This window comes from Equus caballus, chromosome X, assembly GCF_041296265.1.
Source record: "Equus caballus isolate H_3958 breed thoroughbred chromosome X, TB-T2T, whole genome shotgun sequence".
Classification (NCBI taxonomy): domain Eukaryota; kingdom Metazoa; phylum Chordata; class Mammalia; order Perissodactyla; family Equidae; genus Equus; species Equus caballus.
Genome location: NC_091715.1, coordinates 41,378,733 through 41,402,706, shown reverse-complemented (window position 1 = coordinate 41,402,706; position 23,974 = coordinate 41,378,733). Strand labels below are relative to the sequence as shown.

The following is a 23,974-nucleotide window of genomic DNA, read 5'->3' as shown; positions in this document are numbered from 1 at the left end:
TTCCTTTCTAATCTGAATACTTTTTATTGCTTTTACTAATTGTGCTGGCTATAATTTCCAGTGCTATGTTGAATAAGAGTGGGGAGAATGGATATCCTTCCCTTATTTCTGATCTTAGGGGGAAAGCATTCAGTCTTTCATTAATAAGTAGGATTTTTATATATGTTCTTTATCAAGTTGATGGGGTTTCCCCTTATTCCATATTTGCTGAGAGTTGTTATCATGAATGAATGTTGGATTTTGTCAAATGCTTTCTCTGCATCAATGTATGATTGTATGAGTTTTCCTCTTTAGCCTGTTGATGTAGTACATCACATTGACTAATTTTTGAAAGTTGAACCAGCTTTACATCACGGGAATAAAGCCCACTTGGCTACATTATATCATTCTTTTTATATGTTGCCAATTCTATTTTCTGATATTTTGTTAAGGACTTTTTATTACGTGTTGTTATTTATGAGGTCTGTAATTTTATATTTTTATACTGTCTTTGGTTTTTACATCAGTGTAATACTAGCTTCCTAAAATGAAGTGGGAAGTGTTCCCTCCTCTTTGGCTTTCTGGAAGATATTGTGTAGAATTGATGCTAATTCCTCTTTAAGCATTTGGAAGAATTCTCCAGTGAAATCATCTGGGCCTGGGGATTTCTTTTATGAAAATTTTTAATTTATGAATTAAATTTCCTTAATAATTATAGGACTATTCAAATGATCTATTTCATATTGGATAAGTTGTGGTAGTTTTTAGTTTTCCTGGAATCGGTCCATTTCATCTAAATTGTCGTATTTATGTGTATAAAGTTGGTCATAGTATTCCCTTTTTGTCTTTTTGATATCTGCAGAGTCTATAGTGATAGCCCTTGTTTCATTCCTGATATTGTTAATTTATATCTTCTCCCTTTTTTCTTTGTCAGTCTTGCTAAAAGTTTGTCAATTTTATTAGCCTTTTCAAAGAATCAAGTTTTTTGCTCATTGATTTTCTCTAATTTTTATTTTAATTTCTTTGATTTTTGCTCTTATCTTTACAATTTTCTGCCTTCTGCTTGCTTTGAGTTTCTTTCGCTCTTCTTTTACTATCTTATTGACGTTGGAGCTTAGATTACTGATTTGAGCCTTTTCTTCTTTTCAAAGATAAGCATTTAGTGCTATAAATTTTCTTCTTAACACTGCTTCAGCTGTGTCTCACAAATTTTGATATGTTGTATTTTCATTTTCATTTAGTTAATGTAATTTGTGGTTTCTCTGGAGAGGTCCTCTTTGATCTGTGGATTACTTAGGAGTATGTTTTTTAGTTTCCATTTGTTTTCTATTATTCATCTCTAGTTTAATTTTATTGTGGTCAGAGAATATACTGTGCAGGACTTTAATTCGTGTTCAGATTTGTTTTATAGCCCAGTATATAGTCTATCTTGGTGACGTGTTCCATGAGTACTTGAAAATAATGTGCATCCTACTGTTGTTGGGTGAGGTAGTCTATAAATGTGGATTGAATCTTGTTGGTAGTGTTGAATTCTTCTGTATCCCTGCTTATTTTCTGTCTAGTTGTTCTATTAATTGTTGAAAGAGGAGTGTTGAAGTCTCCAAGTATAATTGTGGATTTGTCTATTTCTCCTTCCAGTTCTATCAGTTTTTGTTCACATATTTTGCGGTTCTGTTGTTTGATGCGTACACCTTTAGGATTGTTATGTCATCTTGCTGGGTTGACCCTCATTATTTTGCAATGTTTCTCTCTTTCTCCAGTGATTTTCTTTGGTTTGAAACTGGCTTTATCTGCTATTAATATAGCCATTTCTTCTGTGTTTTCATTAATATTTACATGGTATATTTTCCCATCCTTTACTTTCAACCTGCTGGTATTGTTTTAATTGAAGTGAGGGTTTTTTTGACAGTATGTAGTTAGATCATGTGTTTTTGTGCACTCTGCCAATCTCTATTTTTTAGTTGGTGTATTTAGCCCATTTACACTTAATGTGATTATTGATAGGTTAGAGCTTATGTCTAACATTTTATTTTGTTTTCTCTTTGTTTTTCATTTATTGGGCTTTTTTCCTGCCTTACTGTGGATTACTTAAGTACTTACTAGAATTCCATTTTTTATTTATCTCTAGTTTTTGGGTATATCCCTTCATATAGATTTTTTAGTGCTTGCTACAGGCATTAAATTATATATACATAATTTATCTTAGTGTATTGGTGTTGCCATTTTACCAGTTTGAGTGAAGTATAGAAGATTTTTCTCCCTTTACATCTCTTTATCCTCCCTCATTTATAATAAAACTGCCTTCAGTGTTTACTCTACATACATTTAGAACCACGTCAGACATTGTTATAATTTTTGTTTCTACCATCAAACATAGTTTAGAAAACTCCAGAGGAGAAGGAAGTCTATTGTTTTTACCCATATTTTTTCCATGTTGTTTCTTCCTTCCTGATATTCCAGGATTCCTTCTTTTGTCATTTCCTTTCTGTTTAGAGAACTTCCTTTAGCCATTCTTTTAGAATAGATCTGCTAGTGATGAATTCTCTTAGTTTTCCTTCATCTGAGGATGTCTTGATTTCCCCTTCATTCCTGAAGGATATTTTCTCTGGATATAGGATTCTAGGTTGACAGTTCTTTTCTTCCAGCAGTTGAAAAATATTTTGCCACTTCCTTCTGGCTGCATTGACTTATGATGAGAAATCAGATGTCTTTCAAGTTATTTTTCCTATAGAGATAGGTATTATTTCTCTCTCTGCATTCAAAATGTTTTCTTTGTCTGTGTCTTGGTATGAATTTCTTTGGGTTTATCCTGTTGGAGGTTGCTTAGCTTCTTGAGTTTTCAGGTTTGTATCTTTTGCCAAATTGGGGGAGTTTTCAGGCATTGTTTGTTCATGTACCTTTTTTAGCCCTACTCTCTGTCTTCTCTCCTTTTGGGACTCCAAAACCATTAATGTTAGACCTTTCATTATGGTCCCACATGTCTCTGAGGCTCTCTTTATTTTTTCAGTCTATTTTCTTTCTGTTGTTCACATTGGATAATTTTTATTGTTCTATCTATAAGTTCACTGATTCTTTTCTCACCTCCATTATGTTGTTGAGACTATTCATGTAGTTTTTTTATTTTGAATATTTTTAAGTTCAAAACTTTTCATTTAGTTCTTCTTTATATCCTCTATTTCTTTGCCAAAACTTGATATTTCTTTGCTGAGAATTTCTATTTTTTATTTGTTTCATTCATGTCTGTAATTGCTGATTGAAGCATTTTTATGATGGCTGCTTTGTCATATAATTCTAACACTTCTGTCATCTTGATGTTGGTGTCTATTGATTATCTTTTTTCATTCAGTTTGAGATCTTCCTGGTTCTTAGTATAATGAGTGATTTTCACTTGACATTTTGACATTTTTAGTATTATGTTATGAAACTTTGGATCATTTTTAAACTTTCTGTTTTAGTTGGCGTCCTCTGATACGACTCTGGCAGATGAAAGGGGTTGCTGCCTCATTACTGCCAAATGGCGGTAGAAGTCCAGGTTCCCTACTTGGCATTTATTAATAGTTCAAGAGGGAGGCTCTTTTTTCCTGCTAAGCCTCCACCGATACCTCCCTTGCTGGGAGGGGTAGGGTGCCTGCTTTCTGCTCCCCAAGTGGCCTCCTCTGACACCACAGAGAGGAGAGTGACCTTACTGCTGGGCAGTGGTGGAAGTTCTGACTCTCCATTAGGCCTCCTCTGACACCACCTCAGGAGGGAGGGCGAGGGGTTGCTTATTATTGCCAGGTAGGAGTTCATGCCCATGCTCTCAACATGATCTCCATTGACAGTGTTGGGAGGGGAGGGCATGTTTCCATCCAGTATGGATGGAAGTCCTGTCTCCATATTCAGCCTTTTCTGTCACCACCTTGGCCATGGTGATGTCAGAAAAGACCTTATTGCAGCCTGGTCAGGGTGGAAGTGTAGGCTCCCCACTCAGCCTTTGTTGGCTTGAGTGGGGATGGGGTCACAGTTTTTCTGTGGTATTTGGCTAGAGTAAAGCAGTTATTGTCTAAAAATTTTCTGTCTTTCTAGGTCACCGTCTCCTGGTTCTCTGGATAGGGAGAGCAGGCTTTTTGGAGGACTTATTTTGTCTGTGCCCATTAGCATTTCCAGGTTGTTGCTTCTCAGCTCCAAACCTGGACTATATCTGGACTATATAAGCAAACAGAAAACCCAAAGAACTTACCACTGTGTTTTTCCTTGGAACCCAAGGTCCTTAGCCAGCTTGCCTTCTTAATGTAACAAAAGTCTTCTTCATTACATTAAGATTCTTCTAATTGCATTGTCTGTTTTTCACTCTTGAGTTTTAATTTCTTTATATACTCTAGATACTATTCTTTTGACAGATATGTATTTTGCTAATATTTTCTTCTAATGAGTGGTATCAGAGGAAACTGGATGAGAGTCTTCTTATGTTTACTTTAGATATAATGTCCAAGGTTTTTAGTTGTACTTAGTGGGAGAAATAGGGAAAAGTTCATCTACTCCATTTTCACAGAAGCAGAAGTCTCAATAATGTTTTAATCCCTCATCCTGAGATTTATAAGCCTTACCTCCCCATATCTTTAATAAATTCAAAATTAAACAAATATCTAAATCAAATAGATATCTTTACTAAAAATCAAGTATCTTGCAAAAAATGAATGTAGATACAAACCTTCCACCCTTCACAAAGTTACTCAAAATGAATCATATACCTAAATATAAAATGTAAAACTATAAAACTCCTGGAAGATTACATAGGAGAAAACCTAGATGACCTTGGGTATGGCAATGACTTTTTAGATACAACACCAAAGGCACTATCCATGAAAGAAGTGTTTGATAAGCTGGACTTCATTAAAAGCAAAACTTCTGCTCTGCAAAAGACATTGTCAAGACAATGAGAAGATAAACCACTGACTGGGAGAAAATATTTTCAAAAGATACATATGATAAAGGACTGTTATCCAAAATATGCAAAGAACTCTGAAAACGCAGCAATAAAAACAAACAACCCCATTAAAAAGTGGGCCAAAGACCTGAACAGACAACTCACCAAAAAAGATATACATGTAGCAAATAAGCATGTAAAAAGATGCTCCATATTGTATATCATCAGGGAAATGCAAATTAAAACATTGAGAAATAACTACACACCTATTAGAATGGCCAAAATCTGGAACACTAACAATACCAAATACTGGAGAGGATGTGGAACAACAGGAACTCTCATTCATTGCTGGTGGGAATGCAAAATGGTACAGCCACTTTGGAAGACAGTTTGGCGATTTCATACAAAACTAAATATACTCTTACCTTATGATCCAGCAATTGCACTCCTTGGTATTTACCCAAAGGAGTTAAAAACTTATGTCCACACAAAAACATGCACACAGATGTTTATAGCAGCTTTATTCATAATTGCCACAACTTGGAAGCAATCAAGATGTCCTTTGGTAGGTGAATGGATAAATAAACCGATACATCCAGACAATGGAGTATTATTCAGCATTAAATAGAAATGAGCTATCAAGTCATGAAAAGACATGGAGGAACCTTAAATGCATATTAGCAAGTGAAAGAAGCTGATCTGAAAAGGCTACACGCTATATGATTCCAACTTTATGACATTCTGGAAAAGGCAAAAGTATGGAGACAGTAAAAGGATCAGTGGTTGCCAAGAATTAGGAAGGAGGGAGGGAGAGAGAGAGGGATGAAAAAGTGAAGCACAGAGGATTTTTAGGGCAGTAAAACTATTCTGTATAGTACTCTAATGGTGAATACATGTCATTATACATTTGTCCAAACCCAAAGAATGTACAACACCGAGAGTGAACCCTAGTGTAAACTATAGACTGTGGGTGATTCTGATGTGTCAATGTAGGTTCATCAAATGTAGCACTTGGTGGGGGGTGCAGATAATGGTGGAGGCTATGAGTCTGTGGGGGCAGGGGGTATACGGGAAATCTCTGTACCTTCCTCTCGATTTTGCTGTGAATCTAAAACTGCACTAAGAAAAGTCTTTTTAAAAACCCAATGTCTTTATTAAAACAGCTAAATTAAACAACCCTTAAGCACCAAAGGTGCTTCTTTTAGCTGATGAAAGAACCATGTGAATCCTGAAGATGGTCGGTATGCCTCACCAGTCCTTATTACTTAACAATTTCTTCAAGTCCCAGTCTTTAACTTGGGTCTTGATGAGTATGCCAGCCTGGATCTTAGTGCAAGTGTCACGTTCCCTTCTTGGGATTTATCTCTGAACTGACAGCTTTCTGGACTTCGGGTCAGTTTCTATTTTGAGTGAAAGCTCCAATTTATCAAGAATGTATTGATTGCTTTCCAGCTAATCAAAGGGAAAGCATTGGTTGGCCGTTCTGGCATCCTTGTTCAGCTAAAAATGATTGTGTCTCTGGCTCCTAATGCAAAGATATATTCTTCCTTTCTTTCCCTATGATGAGGGTGCAGAATATCCCTCAATTTTGTTAAGTATAAAGTTAATATATGCCTTTGGATAGTCTTTGAGAAGTTACACAGGGTAGGTTTTCTCTCTAAGGGAAATAGCAGAATATTACCTACTCTTTTCTTTCTCTCATTCATAAAATTTGTTTGATAGAAATTTACACACAATGGAAGTTGCTTACCTGAGGTTGTCCCCCTGTGCACTTCAGGAATAGATTTCTTAAAGTACCAGTCGCCTTTCCAACAGAATGGACATTTTGAACAAAACTTAAAAACTAGTTTTGGTTCATGAATTTTGTGTGAGATGAGAAAATTTTTCTGTGTGTGTGTGTGTGTGTGTGTGTGTGTGTGCATGTGTGATTGTTTCCTACTCTATACTTCTTGGGAGAAGCTTAAGATTTAATAAAGAAAAGTTTAAGGATGAGTGGGAGAGGGCACTCGTGAAGTGATGGGGAATAAGACTGATCTCTTATATGTGATTCAGGATCACTATTATGATGAATCTCCAAAAACAGGAAGAATTGCTAGAAGCCCCTTTTCATGCCACAGTAAAAAGAATTTCTTCTTCCCTCCTTATTGCTCATCAGGGTAAACACTTGCAGTGGCCATTGGTTTGCCACAGCTGGACAGGAAAAGTAGCTCTGTGTTGACTGTGTATTTATCCCAGGATCTGTGTAGCTTCCTTGGCCTGAGATTTCATGTGATCATGAGAATATAATATTGATAACTCCTTACATCTATTGAATTCTTACCACAGTTCTAAAAAGTATGTATTATGTGAGGAAACCAAGACTCAGAATGGACATGTTAGTTGTCTAAAGCCACATAGTTAGTAAGTGTCAGAGCTGGGATTCAAATCTAGTCTCTGTGTGTGACTCCATAACCCATCTTTTTTCCCTGTATCTACAATCAAGTTTGGGGGAATTCCTGTCATTGGGACTATCATACTTCTACAGCTCACTGAGATAGTGCTGTATCAGCCCTCTACCCAATAGTTGGTTTGAAAATGTTAAGACCAGTAAGGGATGAACTGAGTTCTCCTTAGGGATTTGGATTCAGGCGGGAGGGTTCCTCCAAAGTGCCTTTCCACCTATGTTTGAAGAGGTTCAGCCAGAAGCATGATTAGTTTCAGATTTAATAGATACTCTGTAAATGTTAGTTCTGTCCTTCTATTCTAGCACTTACTATGGGTCAGACACAGTGCTAGCAGCTCTCAAGTGTATCATGTCATTTAATCATCACAGCTCTCTTATGAGGTATAGGGATAAATATATCCCCATATCTCAGATGAGGAGATTGAGGTACAAAGAAATTCAGTAACTGGCATGTCTACTGTGTCATAGCCAGGGCTGTCTGTCTCCATATATAGTTTGCTCTCTGTAATACCTCAGTTGGTTCCTACCTACTACCTACTTTGCTTCTGTTTCAGTAATGTTTTCAGAGGCATTAAATTGAATATTTTCATTGAGATCTTCAAGAAATCCCTCTATGACTTTAAAAATCCTTAGGCTGTGCGTGCTTTCTCCCTTACCTCACCCTGTGAGTGTTATCCTCAGTAGTAACCTTGCACCCCAGTAAAGCCCAAAGCAAAAAAAAGTGTAAATTGGTCTGAGAGGATAACTAAGTCTTTCTGAGTCACACAGGCTTTAGCTTTGCCTTGACCTGGAATGCTTGCTAGTCTCAACAGAAGAATAAACTGAGTTAATTGGCTCTTGGATAGGGTGAGAGTTAAGGTTCTAGGTGTGAGTCTGTTTGCAACTAAACTGATGGTTGTTGGCTTCTTACATTAAGACATCCAATAGCAGGGCCAGCCCGGTAGCGCAGCAGTTAAGTGCACACCTTCCGCTTCAGTGGCCCGGGGTTCTCCGGTTCGGATCCGGATCCCGGGTGCAGACATGGCACTGCTTGGCAAGCCATGCTGTGGTAGGTGTCCCACATATAAAGTAGAGGAAGATGGGCATGGATGTAGCTCAGGGCCAGTCTTCCTCGGCAAAAGGAGGAGGATTGGCAGCAGTTAGCTTAGGGCTAATCTTCCTCAAAAAAAATAAATAAAATTTAAAAATCTTAAAAAAAAATTGAATAAATAAATAAATAAAAAGACATCCTATAGCCATTTGTTGATTGAAGGCATCTTTTCCGATCTGAAGCTGGGCCAGTCTCAGTCAGCAGGAAAATGTTGTCATTTGTATTCTGCATTCCTCCTGTTTCTTTGAGGAGTGCTGTGTTTAATAAAGCCTGCATTAGGAGATACTGAAAAGAGTTTTAATCTAGTCTTCTTCTCCCAATAGATTTAAATTGCCCCCAAAGTGTGTGTGTGTGTGTGTGTGTGCGTGTCTGTGTCTGTGACTGTGTTTTAGACCAAGGATCACTGAAGAAGGTGATACCTCATTAAGTATAGATTATTGCGTTTGTGGAGCAAAATCTCCCTTAAGTGACATATCTACATGTCATAAAAAAATAATGCACTTTATGTGTGTGTGTTTTCATTTAAGGCATCTTTAATAGGGAAACATATTCTGGTAGGTTAGTTTACAGTATTTCTAAATAATAAATCATAAACACCAATAAAAGAAAAATCTAAAATGTGCATATTTGTAAGTCGATTATGTGTTGATGAACCTTATGTGTTTTTGCCATAATTCTTACTATGGTCATTTCTCCTTTCTGTCAAACAACAATTCATTTTTGGAACATAAGATGCATAATTATGAATGTTAATACAGCACCCTGCTACAGCTCATCTCCCTTTGCATTGTGGCACAAGTTTACTTCAGAAACACAAAGGCACTTTCTCTCATTATCCATAATAACTGTAATTAGACACTAAACTTGAGATATAAATACATTTATTATTTATCTATTTTGTTAATCAGAATTTTTCTTACATCAAGACCATAGAAAAATAATGTTTATAATTCAACTAAGAACCATGGGACTTTATTTTATTAAAAAATAAAAATGAAAGAAAGGAATCTGTGTTTTGGTGGATAGAGTAATGGACTTGGGGTTTTTTGGGGTTTTTTTAAGATTGGCACCTGAGCTAACAACTGTTGCCAATCTTCTTTTTTTTTCCCTGCTTTTTCTCCCCAAGTCCCCCCAGTACATAGTTGTATATTTTAGTTGTGGGTCCTTCTAGTTGTGGTATGTGGGACGCCGCCTCAACACGGCCTGACGAGCAGTGCTGTGTCTGCACCCAGGATCCGAACCAGCGAAACCCTGGCCACCGAAGCGGAGTGTGCAAACTTAACCACTCGGCCATGGGTCCGGACCCCAAGGACTTGGGGTTTTTAATTGCAGAGTCTGAGTACTCAGTAGAAATACTGGGCAAATCTTTAACCATCTCATAGTCTTGTCTTTATGGGTAATTCAGGGTAGTAATTCCCACCTGACAGGGATCTGGTAAGGATTAAATAGGTACTTCCTGAGAAAGTGCCTAGAACAGTACCTGATGCTGGGTATATAGCCAGTGAATGTGTATTGTTTTTAATATGGCGTTTGAAAGTTGAAAAGAAAGTAGGCATTTTCTAAACATTAATTCACAAAATGTCTCTAAATAGCAAGTTCTCAGAATACAATTTCATTGATTTAATAAATATTTGTTTAGTTTGAGTCCTTGGCATATACATAGCAATATGTTAAACAATGTGGTGCGATCACAGCAGGAGTATGCTCTAGCCCCGAACTCTAGTGGACGGAGATAAGACATGTATAGATAAAACACTTGAGCAAGGAAGTAGATGATTGTCAAAATGAGTGATACCATCAGCAAGTGATTATGAAAACAGGAAGAACATCACAAGGAGCTTGCAAAAAAGCGGGGGGGCATGGCCCAATTCCTAAATGGTGTGTGGGAAGGCATAAAGAGAGGATGGAGAGAAATGTAGGTTTTGGGAACATTAAGGAAGTCCATCTAACTTAGGATTTAAGTAGGGGATCAGTGAGAGGCAATTTTAACAATCAATAGAAGGCCTAGAAAAGCAAACTTTACCCCGTAGGCAATGGGGAGCCACTGCAGGATTGCAAGTAGGTGAGTAAGAATGAAATCGGTGTTTGTGGGAAGTTGGTGTGAGTTAGACTGGATGTGGCGAGGCCATGTGACGTGATTGCTTATGTTGAGTAGTGACAGTAAGAACAGACAGAACGAGTTAATGGAGGAGATAATCCAAAGCCAGGAATTGGTGACTGATTCAGTATACAGGCTGAAGAAGAGGAGAAGTAAACAATGGTTAAAGGTTTGAAGCAGTCAGACGTTTAATGATTTAAAACAAACAAATAAACAAGACAAAACAAAAAGATAAATTAGGGAGAGCTAGGCTTGGTGTCGACGTTTGTTTGGTTTTTCTTTTGTCTTGTCTTTAGTTTGAGGTGATTGATGGGATACGTAGAAGTTCAACTGGCAGTTGTAGAGCGTAGGTAAAAATGATATGGTGCTTAGGTGAGAGAGATCAGGACCAGAAATTGTCCTAGACCCATAGAACGTTATTTTTAATCTAAACTAGTCTTAATGACACATAAATATCTTCTGGTGGTCACTTCATCCTAAAAACATCATCTGCCCTTAACTTCCATCCTCCTCCAACTGCCAATCTCTTTTCCTTCACAGCCAAACTTCTTAGGCTCTTGAAAAGTATTCTTACACTCATTGTCTCCATTTTCTCCCTCCCATTTCTTCACTGCAGTCTGGCTTCTGCCACTTCCACGACACTCTTCTCTGTATAGTTCCAAGATGAATTAGTGTCCTCCAGATCGAAAAAGAATCAAGAAGCTTTGTTCCTTCTCCTTTTCCAGTGGGAAGTTTTTCAATAGCATATTTTCAGCAGTGTAGTACAGTAGAAGAAACGTAGTCATTGGTATATAATAGCACTAGTGTCAAATCACATGTCAACTGGCTGACTTTTAGCGATGTACTTAATCACAATTTCCTCATCTGTCAGATTGGGATAATGCTAACTGCCTTATAGAATTATATGAGTAAATGATATGTATAAAGCTCTTTGGAAATAGTTGTTGCTTAATAAGTATTAGCCCTGTTGAACACTTATTTCTGGAAATTTCCTCTCTTTGATTATTAAACATCTTTCTCTCCTGGTTTTCTTTCTACTGCTTATTTTCAGCTCTGTTTCCTTAGTTTTTCTCTGAACTACTGCTATGCCCTAGAACAGTGGTCCTCAAACTTGAGTGTGCGTTAGAATCCCCTGAAGGATTTGTTAAAGAACATATTGCTGCCCTCCTCCCCCTAGAGTTTCTGATCCAGTCAGGGCCCAAGACATTCTCAGGTAATGCTGGTGCTTCTGGTCTGAAGACTGAGCTTTGAGAACCACTAACCTAGTGCTGTGTCTCAGACTGTCTTTCTCATTCCATGAACTTTTCTTGAGAGGTTTCAGGTACTGCTGATAATTATCTATAGATAACTATATCCAGAGAAGACTACACTTCTGAATTCCAGATTATCATTTTCAACTGCATGCTACACTTCTCCACCAAGCTGTATCCCAGGCACATCATAATCCAGCACACCCAAGCTGATTCTAAAATGCACATGGAAATATAAATCCGTACGATTAGTCAGGAAACATCTGAAAAAGGAGAGTAATAAGGGAGAAAGGGACCAGTCCTGTTGTAACATATTATAAAACTATGGTAATTAAAACAGTTTGGTACTAGCACATGAATAGACAGATCAATAGACCATATTTAAGTCTAGAAATTGATCCAAAGACATAGTTTAGTATATGATTTTTAATATATGATTTTATCTTCAAATATTAAAGGCCTTTCTAAGCAAGACACAGAGGAAGCCATAAAGGAGAAAACTGTTAAATTTGACTACACAAAAGTTAAAATTTATAGCACCACAACAGTACATAAACAAAATGCAAAGACGAAAAACTGAGAACATTTTGTATCTGATGTGGCATGTGGCTTTATATATAAAGAATTCTTGAGATTGAGAATCACTAAGGAAAATACTAACAAACCATTATAAATGAGGAAAAAAGGACCTAAACAGGCAGTCCAGAGGAAAAGAAAGTTGGCTTATGAAAATAAATGATACGATGCTCAACACCCATAATTAAAGAAATATAGATTAACTTAAGCAACAACTCTCACCTTAAGATACAGCTTTCACCTATCATAGTGGCAAAAATCAGAGCGTTTAATGTACGTTTATTTTTGGCAAACTTGGAGAAACACTCTTATACCTTACTATATACTTTGCTACTGAAAGTGTGATCCTTGGACCAGCAATATCTACATCAACCCAGAGCTTGTTAGAAATGCAGCCCCAACCCAGACCTACTAAATCAGAATCTGCATTTTAATGAGATCTCCAGGTGATTTGTTTGTACATGAAAGTTTGAAAAGCTTTGTTCTAATACATTGTTGGTAGAAGTGCATATTAGCATAATCTCTTTGGATTCCAGGAGACTTTATCACAATTAAACATTCGCATACTCTGTGAACCAGAATTCCACCTGTAGAAATTTATCTAACAGATATAATCATGTATGTGTGTGAAGACATACAAAGATATTCATTCCAGCCTTATTTGTGTTAGCAAAACTTAGAATCAACCTCAGTATTCATTAATTGGGTAAAGGTTAAATAAACTATGAAAAAATTCACACAGTGCAATATTAGGCAGTTATTAAAAATTTGTGAAAGGGGCTGGCCCGGTGGTGCAGCGGTTAGGTGCACACATTCCGCTTCTCGGCGGCCCGGGGTTCGCCGGTTCGGATCCCAGGTGCGGACATGGCACTGCTTGGCAAAAGCCATGCTGTGGTAGGCGTCCCACATATAAAGTAGAGGAAGATGGGCACAGATGTTCGCTCAGGGCCAGTCTTCCTCAAAAAAAAAAATTTTGTGAAAAAGTACACAGATGCAAAATTATCTCCAAGATGTATAAGCACAAACAGCAAGGTTCTGAACCATATTCTAGTACACTTTTTTGTGTTCTATTGTTATAATTCCCATTTTACAGGTAATAGGAGTGAGATAGAGATGTTAAATAACTAAGCCAAAGCCACACAGCTAGCAATGGTGAATTGAGATCCAGACAGTCTGTTCCAAGAGTTTATGTTCTTAACACTATGCCATACTGCTGCTCAGGGATAAACAAGAAACTGTTACTGGTGGTTTCCCCTGGAGTGTGGGGGACTTATTTCTCATTGTATGTGCCTTTGTACTATTTGAATGGTTTGCCTTCTGCAAATATTGTTTTAAAAAATATCAGAAATATTTAAAAATCAACTTGGCCAAAATTAGACTAATTCCCCTCCCTACTCTTCTTCTGCTGGTATTGGTGACAGGCTGAATCATTTATTGAAGTGAGAAATCTAGCAGACACTCTGGACTCCTTCCTCTTCTTTACCCCTCACATCTGTCTAGTCAGGCACCAAGACTTATTGGTTCTGCCTCCTAGACAAGACAATTCTCAAATCTGCCTCTCCACTCTATCCCCTCTATCCCTGAATCATAGATCACTCGGACTATAACATTCATTTCCTACCTGGTCCACCTGCCTCTTTTCTACCTACAAAATGCCGATAGATACACCTTTCCAAAATACAGATCTGGTCATGCTACTCTTGTGCTTAAAATCCTTCACTGGCTCCCCAGTGCCTGTGAGAAAAGTCCAAACTCATTAGCATGGCAACCTAGATCTTCTGTGTGCTGGCCCAGTCTGCCCCTCTAACCTTATCTCCCACCACCCCTTCTCATACATCCTACCCTCAGGGCACCATTTTTTCCTCACATTTCCATGATTTTTACGTTCTATTCCTTCAGCAGTAGTACCTTTCATCTGGGCCAATTCCTACCCTTCCTTCAAGACCAGACCTCAGGCATGACCTCCTCTACGCAGATTTCTCTGGCTGCAGGCTATTAGTCATTATGTATTCTGTACTGGGCAGGTCAGGATACCCTAAAGTTCCATGGTCTCTCAGCCTTCCACAGGAAATGTCTCCAGTATCAAAGCAGTCCTGCCTGAATGCTGTGCATTCACACTCCTTGTGGACCCCCAACATGGATGCAGTATCCGCAGCATGCTTCGCCTGCTCTCCCCCATGACTAGCTCAGGGTCTTTTCCCCAGGTCTCCCATATGCCCCCAGCACTCTTCTTGGTTGCCCAGGACATCTGGGAGACTTTCCCTTTTATTTTCAATTTTAAATTCATCATGCCCCTCTCCTCATCCTTCTATCTCTATCTGTAGGCAAGGCAGATTAGAATAGTGGTTAAGAACATAGGCTCTGGAGCCAGGCTGCCTGGGTTTGAATACCATCTCTGTGGCTTTTTAGTTCTGTGACCTTGGGCAGGTTACTCAACCTCTCCAAGTCTCTGGTTTTCCCCTCTGAAAAATGGGGATGACAATAGTGGCACCTGCCTCACAGGGTTGTTATGTGTATTAAATGTTTTAATATTTATAACACATAGTAAACATTGTAAATGTTTTTGAGATAAAAGTACCTAAAATATAAGGCAGGAGAATCTTCTCAAATTGGCATAGGAGGCAAGCCTTTTCCTTCTTAGGAGCTCTTTTCTACTAAAGGTGGCTCATTAAGATTAGGAACAAGTAGACATGAGACAGCAAGAATCCCCAGGCCTTCTCAAGTCTCCTGTAATTCTGGCTTATTTTACCAAATGGACAGATTGAAAGCTTCTTGAGGGCAAAGATCATAGTGCAGACTTTTTAGACTCCTTGGCACCTGTTAGACACATGGTAGACACAGGGTTTACTCCCATCACTCTTAGAATTAAATCTAGAGTCCTTACAATGACCTACTCAGCCCCTGGCTCCTTCCCCAACCTCATTTCCTACCCCTCTTTGTCTTGCTCATTCCACTCCAGCTTCATTGGCTTTCATACTATTCTTGGACTGTGGCAAGCTGATCGTGTCTCAGGACCATTGCCCTTGCTGATTTCTCTGCCTAGAACATTCTCCTCTCAGATATTTGCCTAGCTCCTTCCCTGACTTCATTTAGGTCACTGCTCAAATATCACCTCCTAACAGAAGCCTTCCCTGACCACACTCTCTAAAATAGCATTGGCCCCACACACCCCTGTCAGTCAGTCTACCCCTTACCCTGCTTTCTCTGTCTTCATAGCACTTATCACCGCCCAACAGATTATATTTATTGAGTTGAGCCCCATGAGGACTGAGGTCTTGTCTGTTTTGTTCATTGCTTTGTCCCCAGCACCTTGAACAGTTCTTGCTTGGCTCTCAATAACTAATGAATGATTGAATCAATCAATGAATAAATAAATAAATGAATTCAATGCTAGTACCTGTGTAGAAGGAGAAATACAGCAAATTGCGTTCCCTGCTAGAATTTTGAATACTTTATAATTTTCATTCCGTGATTCTGTCTTTTGGCTTTAGCACTTTCAAATTAAATCTATATCCGTGTACGGGTTTTATTTCCATTTTACAAACATCACCTTGACAAAATATAAAATCCAATTTAGGTCAAGTCCAATTTTCAAAAAAATAACTGATTTGTTTGTTCTCCATCCCAAGGAGAAGGAATATGTTTGATTGAGTGTGTGTGTGTGTGTGTGTGTGTGTGTGTGTGTGTGAGAGAGAGAGAGAGAGAACAGTTATCTGCAGTGAGGAAATTGGGTAGGGAGTGGTTTGGGAGGCGAGAGTAGGGGTGTCCATGTTCTCCAGAAGGAAAATAATTTCACTTCACTTGCTGTATTGTTTTCCTAAATTGTTATTTCAAAATGCTTTAAAAAACCCAACTGAAAACTGAAGAAATGAAAAGCTTGATGAAATAGAGGTTTGTAAATGTAAATACATGAGGTCAGGGGATTTCCCGGGGGCTCATGCAGAACATGTGAAACCATGTGAAAGACTTTACGAAGAGAAACTTCAGAAGGGGAGGTAGATATATGGCAGCTGCTCACCAGCTTGTATCTGCCCGCAACAAGTGAAGCTGTGACCTGGGAATTGCCCTCTTGATTCCGGGACCTTCCTGACCAGGAAGTCGTATATTCCTGTGGCTGGAACCCAAATTTGATTCAAGCAGCTGCCCTCTATTATGCACATAGCCACTGACAGTTGAAGGGAGACTCCCAGACTGCCTTGGAAGACAATACCACATAAGTCAAAGCAGCAGCAGCCAGTATTTTAAAGAAGCCATTTGAAAATCCATTTTAAAATGTATGGTAACATTCTTTAGAGTGATGGGTCTAAACTTGAGCATGTATAAGAATCACTTGGAGGGCTTATTACAATTCAGATTGCTGGGCCCCACTCCCAGAGTTTCTGATTCAGAAGTTCTGGAGTAGGCCCCCAGAATTTAGTTTCTAACAAGTTCCCAGGTGATGCTGATGCTTATCTGTAGAACAAACTATGAGAATCACTGTTTTGGGGGAAAAAAAAACACAGGAATATAGAAGTAAAGAACTTGGGTTCAATCCTTATGTGATTTACTTCACCTCTCTGAGCCTGAGTTTGTTTTCTAAAGAGGAGTTTATAAGGTTGTTGTAAGGAGTAAATGGAATGGTGTCTATGAAAGTGCTTTGTGAACTGTAAATATGGTATACAAATAATAGCAGTTAGATGGCGTCTCAAATGGTACTTGCTGCCACCCCCCCCACACACACACACCAGATTTTCCTGTGCCTTGTCACCTCTCCACCCATCTTTGTCCCACTAAGTCCATCAGGCACCTGGGAAGAAAACAAAGCCAAGATGGCCCTGATTAGCAATTTTTTTCAACCCATTGAGCATGGCCTTGATGCTGACCATGACTTGACCTCCCTTTTCCTCTTCCTGGTCTCCCCTCAACTTGCTCCTTGTTCTTCCAGCCCTGGCCACCTCTCACAGTAAAGAACAACTCCCAGTGCTAACACTGGAGTAGAAAACTCTCAGATGGAGTATTTTTTTTTAATTAGTGGAATAAACAGGGGAACCCACTGCCAAGCAGCAAACCATTTGTTGGGGAAAGCATTTTGCTAGGTTGATGGACTCTAGGCTGATTTCCCTGAGGGTAAAATCCAGTTATTTGAAATAGTTAAGTGGAATTACAAGTATAATTTCAGATTCCTAAGAGGAATGAGTCAGATAGTTATATTAGACAGTTGCCAGGGTAAATGGTATGTCCATATAGCATGATGTCCTTTTTCTTTGGAAACTTTCTCATTCAAAAGTAATACATGTGGGGCCAGCCCAGTGGTGCAGCGGTTAAGTTCACATGTTCCACTTCCTGGCGGCCCGGGGTTTGCCGGTTCGCATCCCGGGTGCGGACATGGCACCGCTTGGCAAAGGCCATGCTGTGGTGGGCATCCCATGTATAAAGCAGAGGAAGATGGGCACGGATGTTAGCTCAGGGCCCATCCTCCTCAGCAAAAAGAGGAGGATTGGCAGTAGTTAGCTCCGAGCTAATCTTCCTCAAAAAAAAAAAGTAATACGTGTGTAGTGTAGAAAATTTTCAAATTTTTAAAAAGTGTAAAAAATAAAAATGACCCTTAATTCTGCCACACAGAGATAAATACCTGCTGGTAAGATATTAGTGCATTTGCATCCAGCCTTTTAATATGTCTACGCTTGTATATGAATATATGTGTATATGCATATATATTTTTTGAATTGGGCTGGTACTGTGTGAGGTTTGTATACTGCTTTTTTTCATTTACCGTTATATTGTGAGCCTTTTCCAGGATCATTAAGTCATCTTCAAAAACACAGTTTTCAATGGCAGACTATTATTCTTTCATGTAGATACACTATACTTCATCTAACTCTTCCTAAATGTAGGACAGTTAGGATATTCCGAATTTTACCATTATAAATAACCCTGCAGTGGATGACACTTCATGTACATAAAGCAATGTGTGCATCTCTAATTGCTCTCTTAGGATAAAATCCTAGGAGTGGAAAGACTGGATCAAAGGGTAGGAACATTTTTTCAAACAGATATAATTCATATACCGTAAAATCCGTTACTTTCAAGTGTGTAATTCAGTGGTTTTTAGTATATTCACAAGGTTGTGCGACTGTTACCACTGTCTAATTCCAGAAAAAATATGGAGCACTTCACAAATTTGCCTGTCACCTGTGTGCGTGAGCCATGCTAATTCTCTGTATTGTTCCAATTTTAGTATATGTTGGCTGAAGTAAGCACAGTAGGAACATTTTTGTGTCTCTTGATGACATATGGCAAATTTCCCTCTAGCAACTGTGTACCTATATCCATTCCCACCTAGCAATGTATAAGAATGCCTATTTCCCTGCAACCTTGCTGACACTTAGTTAAAAAAATATATTGCCAATATCATTAAAAATGGCATTTTATTGTTTTGTCTCTTTGATTAGCTCTTTTTCCTCTCCCATCTGAGCAATAACTATTCTGTAGAGATCTGTCATCCACCCTCTTTCCTGTAGTACACATTTACCGTGGGCAGTCATATCCACTGCAACAGCCTCGGCTGCCTCCTCTCCGTGGATAATGACCACATGTCTATAACCTGCCCTAACCTCTTTCTCGCACCCTAGCCCAGATGTCAAGCTACTTGCTGGGCGTGCCTGTCTACATAATTTGACAGCATAACAAATAAACTCACATCTAAAATCAAACTCATGTCTCCTGAAGCCAGCTCCCGCTCTTGACTTCCCTATCTAGATTAGTGATACCACCATTCTCCCAGGTGCTTCACAGTCATCTTAACTCCTCTCTCTCCTTCATGTTTAATTAGTAGCTGTACCTTGCTGGTTCTGTCTCTTATTTCCCTTTTCGCATCCTTCCCTTCTGCTCCATCCCCACAGTCATTGCTCTAGTTTTAACTTTTATTGTGTCTATTGTGCTAGCCTACTCACTTCTCTGTGCTTTCAGTACTTATCCGTGTAATTCATCCTCTGTGAGAATAACCTTCCTAACATACTGTTTTTACCATGTCGCTCTCCTGTCCTGGAACCTCCAAAGCCTCTCTCTTGCTTCTTGGATTATGTAAAGTAAATGCTTTACCCTGACACGTAAGGCCCACCATGTTCTTATATCATTCTAATTTTACTTTCTGTGTATCTTGTAGAAATTGTGTGTCCTTCCTTCAGCATATTCCTGCTTTTCCCACTCTTGTTAATGCAAAACCTGGCATGGCCTCCCCTCCAGTCTCCTCCACTTGAAATCATACTGAATCTTCAAAAACTAGCTCAGAGGCTCTGTGAAGTCTTCCTTGATTCACCTAGCTGTGCTTTCTCCTTTTTTTAACTCTCATTTTGTTAGCATTTCCTTTATGACACGACAGCCTGCCCTGTTTAGTGGTTACTTAGGCATTTTTATTCACCCTCCATCACACTGTAAATTCCTTGAGCACGGCATTATATCTTCTTTGTTTTGGCATGTTCCGTAGTACCACTCCAAGCACCATAAATGTAGATAGGAGCTCCATAAATGCTTGAATAAAAGAATGGTGAAGACTGCCAATCATTTTTTTTTTTTAGAACTACTGATGACTCAGTTTCAGGAGTGAATTCTGTGCTAAGAAGGTACAGAAGCCAGATGACCAAAAGTCCTGGCTTATTCTTCGTTTTCCCTCACTCCACATTCAGTCCATCAACAAATACTGTGAGCTCTACTTCTTCACGCCCACTGCTTCCTCCCTAGAACAAAACACCATTATCTCCTACCTATAAGAGCCTTTTAAACTGATTTCCTGGCTTCTACTCTTCACCTGCCTAAATCCATCAGCCAAGTGAGATCTTTATAAAACTTAGATCATGGTAGTCCCCTGCTTAACAGCCTCCAGTAGCGTCCCACTGCACTGAGAATAAAATGCAAACTTCTTACGTTGGCCTTTGAAAACTCTATAACCTGGCCTTGGTACTTCCTCAACCTCATCCCCTGCTACTGTCCACCTTTCTCGCTGTGCTCCAGCTCTTCTGAGCATTGGCCCTTCCTCATTGTCATGTTTGCTCAAAGCAGAGTAGTGAATAGGTATTCTTGGTTCTATTGGGATCCTTGCTATTGTTGGCTGTTGTCCTAGGGCTTTATGTCTTTAGTAGTAGAGAGGACTCAGGGAGTGGCCAGAAGTAATTCTAAGGGCTTTGAGACTTGACTTTGGGGATTCCATTATTCCCCTGAAAAGTAGTATCTCCAATACTGAGTTTGAGCTGAAGGAGATATTTGGCTTAAAGAGACAAGAGCGGAAATCTTGTATTATTCCCGTAACCTCCTTCCCTAAGGGATGCTACAAATATTACTGATAGAAACCAGAGCTGGAGGACAAACATCCTCCACCTTCTTTATCACTCTGGGTGTTGGTTTAGGAAATTGGGAATCATAGCAGAAGCTAACTCAATGGATGGTGCTCTGTGAACTTGTCGTTTTCCCTGTGTGCTCCTCTGAAGTCTCCCTCAGCCCTCTGGGATCTCACCCTTAGCTTTTGTATATGCAGGAAAGAGAAAAAAGCCCTGTTTCATTATTCAGATTCTTGACTTGCTCCCCTTGCTTTTGGGAGCTGTGGAACATGCACCATTCATTTCCTTGCCTTTGAGATCATTGACAAGAAACAATCTTATGATGGATATGTTTTATCAGACTATACATAGAAAAACTAGAATATGCTCCCCAGCCAACTCTGAAAGAGGATTCCAAGTACTGTGTTTCTAAACTACTAAGCATTTTTCTAGCCCCTAATATTTGCAGAGCTTTCCTGTGTCATTCATATGGTTGCCTTCTTCCGACCTTCTTTAGAAAAAGAGGTGTCCCCATGTTTTAAAGATTCCAATGTGAAAATGGAAAAATGAAAACAGAAAGTCAAATGTAAAGGCCTAACCAGATGAAGTTACAGCTGTCTACTTGGAAAGCCAAAAGGCATCCCCTGACACACACCACAGCATTTGGGGGAGTCTTTATTTCCACCCCAACGTTGCCTTCCTTTCTTATTAACTATCCTGATGCTCCCTTTAGCCAGGAATGGATCCTGAGATGGAAGGTGGAGTGGGGGATCCAGGAGATTTATATGAAAGAACTTGACCTGGCTATTCGGAGAGATGAGGGGAGATGGAAAAGGTGGGGAAGTGGCGAGGCAGAACTAGGTACCAAAAGCCCTTCAAGTACCCATATCTTGGATGACCCAGATTGTAACTTTCCCAGACTGACAAGAAAGCATTGTCCTAAAAATTCTCTTTAAAAAAAATACATACATACACGGAGATGCACACACATATAGACATACACACATATATACACACATACACATGCACAGACATACAAGGACACACATATACACGTACACATACATATTTCCCCTTGGTTGGGTCTGTAATAAGGAAGTCTCCAGATCACCAGGCTAGAAAGTCCCCCAGCTAATAGTGGGGTGTGAGTGGGCCTTCATAGCTCTGTATCCCTCCATGGTGATCAAGCAGCTTTTCCCCTCTTCTGTCAGATAAACAAACTATGCATTGTTCTGTCCCCCGGCCTGTGTGCGGGCTTCCCTTCCTGCTGAATGAGCTTGGACTCGTTCATGTGGGGCAGGTGGAAAGTACTGTTTGGGGGGAGGCTGGAAGAGCCACAGAAAGTAAACAGACCTAATCAAGCCCACTCTTTTGTGTTTCTCCTTATCTAAACACTTTCAAAAGAGGAAAGAGCCTGCAGTGGGGTATGGCCCAGACCTCAGAGTAAGCACAACCCCAAGCAACAGGGGCCATATTTTCCTTCTTGCCCTGGGTTGGGGCAGAGCCATGGTTCTCTTTCTACTTCTTCCCTACCTGCCCCCCTCCAAGTATCTCGAGGGCTCTGCTGGGAGCCAGACTCAGAGACGGGTAGTGCTGTCAGAAGATTGGGGTGACAGTTCACTAGGGCAGCTAGAGATTGACTCCTTCCAGAATTGGTCCACCTCCCTTCCCTTGCTTCTCACAACAGTCTTTACAAGGACTCTTCTGGGAGCCATCTTCTGGCTTATCCACCACTTCTGCCTGCATGTGCCCACTGTCCTCTGCACCCATGCCAAGTTCTTATCCTCTGAGTGCTTGGAACAGAAGCAGTCATCTCTACCTTCCCCCGAACATAGGAGGTTATACTTGGTCATGTTATCTGGAACTCAGCTCTGCTAAGTGAGAGAATGTCTCCTTTACTTCCAGCCTCTTTCCGAAATGCCAAACTGACCAAACTGCTCGTGTTCCTCTCTTATCTTCCTTTGCCCAAGGGTTTCTTGAGTAAATGCTGTCTGTGCCCACTTGCCTATCATATCACCTCATCTAGTGACTAATCAACTCATACCCACCCCACCACCCTACCCCAGGCAGTCCCATGAACATGCTTGCACTTCTGGTCATAATTTCCTCAGCCTTACCTGGCCACTTACAGGGACAGACTGCTATCAGACTCATTTCTCCTTATTTTGTTAAGAAGTGGGGAACAGCAAACTTCATCAGGAAAGCACTTTTATGGGCTGGGTTACTGAATGGAAAGAGGAAGGCACTTGGCAATGAGAAGATTAGGGAAGACTGGACACCCAGGCCTGGATAATGACATGAAAAGAGACTGTTTATCCTGATGCTTTTTTGGACCAGGAGTTGTTCTCTAGTGTCCTGCTAATAGTATTGTATTCCCTAGTGTATTGTCAAAGTGTGGTTATTACACCAGCGGCATTGGCATCACTCACAGCTTGTTAGAAAGTCAGAATCTGGAGCCCACTCTAGACCTACTGAATCAAAATCTGCATTTTAACAAGATCACCAGGTGATTAGTATGCCCACTGACGTTTGAGAAGCTCTGCTCTAGAGTACTAGGTTTGGCTTTTGAACCTTTCGTTAACTACTCCTTTCTCTTTCATCTTCATTTGGATTGAGGAAGTTATTTTTCTTGCTGCTAACGGTACCTTGCCTATTATTATTCTGGGTAGAGGATAACATTAATAACAGATACCATTTATTGAATGCCTGCAGTTGAGGAAATTGAGGCTCTGTGACATGCCCAAGGCCAAACAACTAGTGAGTAGTCAAGCTGAGACTCCAAGCCAGATCTGTGTGCCCACAAAATCCGCAAACTTTCCCGATACAGTAATTCCAACTACCAAAGGAGGGCCTATGGGCTTCTTTGAATGGCACCTGCCTTTTGTGGAATAGACAAAAGTCGACCCAGACTTTCCTGGGAGGTACAGAGGGAAGAGAGAGGAAGGGGCCTCCAAGCATGATTTTCCCAAAGAGGACAGGCTCTAGCATACTTTTTGTCTTGAAGGAGCTCGCATAAGCCCTCTCAGGGGCCAGAAATTGTTGGATTTGGGACCAGAGGCCAAGAGAAACTAGAGTGAGGATCAGGAGTGTTATGAAGGGAAAACCCCAGCTCTAAATCCCCAAGAGAAAGTAAATTCTGATGCCTGAGCTTGGGCTTAGGGTGTGCAGAAAGTTCATGTGGGGCTGCTCTGGGATCTAGCTATTGCACAGGTCAGTCAGGACATCATTTGAAGCCCTAGCCTGGAGCCTAAGAGTTTTGCAACATAACATTGCTATAGCTGGAAGTGCTGTTTGTCACAATGAAATCCCATGTTTTAATTTTGCAGAGAGGAAACAGAAGC

The 23,974-nt window shown here is 39.8% G+C and overlaps 1 protein-coding gene and 1 non-coding gene across 3 annotated transcripts in view; one reads left to right on the top strand and one right to left on the bottom strand.

Moving 5' to 3' along the window:
• SHROOM4 (shroom family member 4) overlaps nt 1-23,974 on the top strand; it is a 208,012-nt gene that overhangs the window by 135,686 nt on the left and 48,352 nt on the right. The window lies entirely within an intron of this gene.
• LOC111771685 (U6 spliceosomal RNA) lies at nt 18,479-18,580 on the bottom strand. The gene has a single exon (XR_002805613.1). It is a non-coding gene; the product is annotated as a U6 spliceosomal RNA (small nuclear RNA).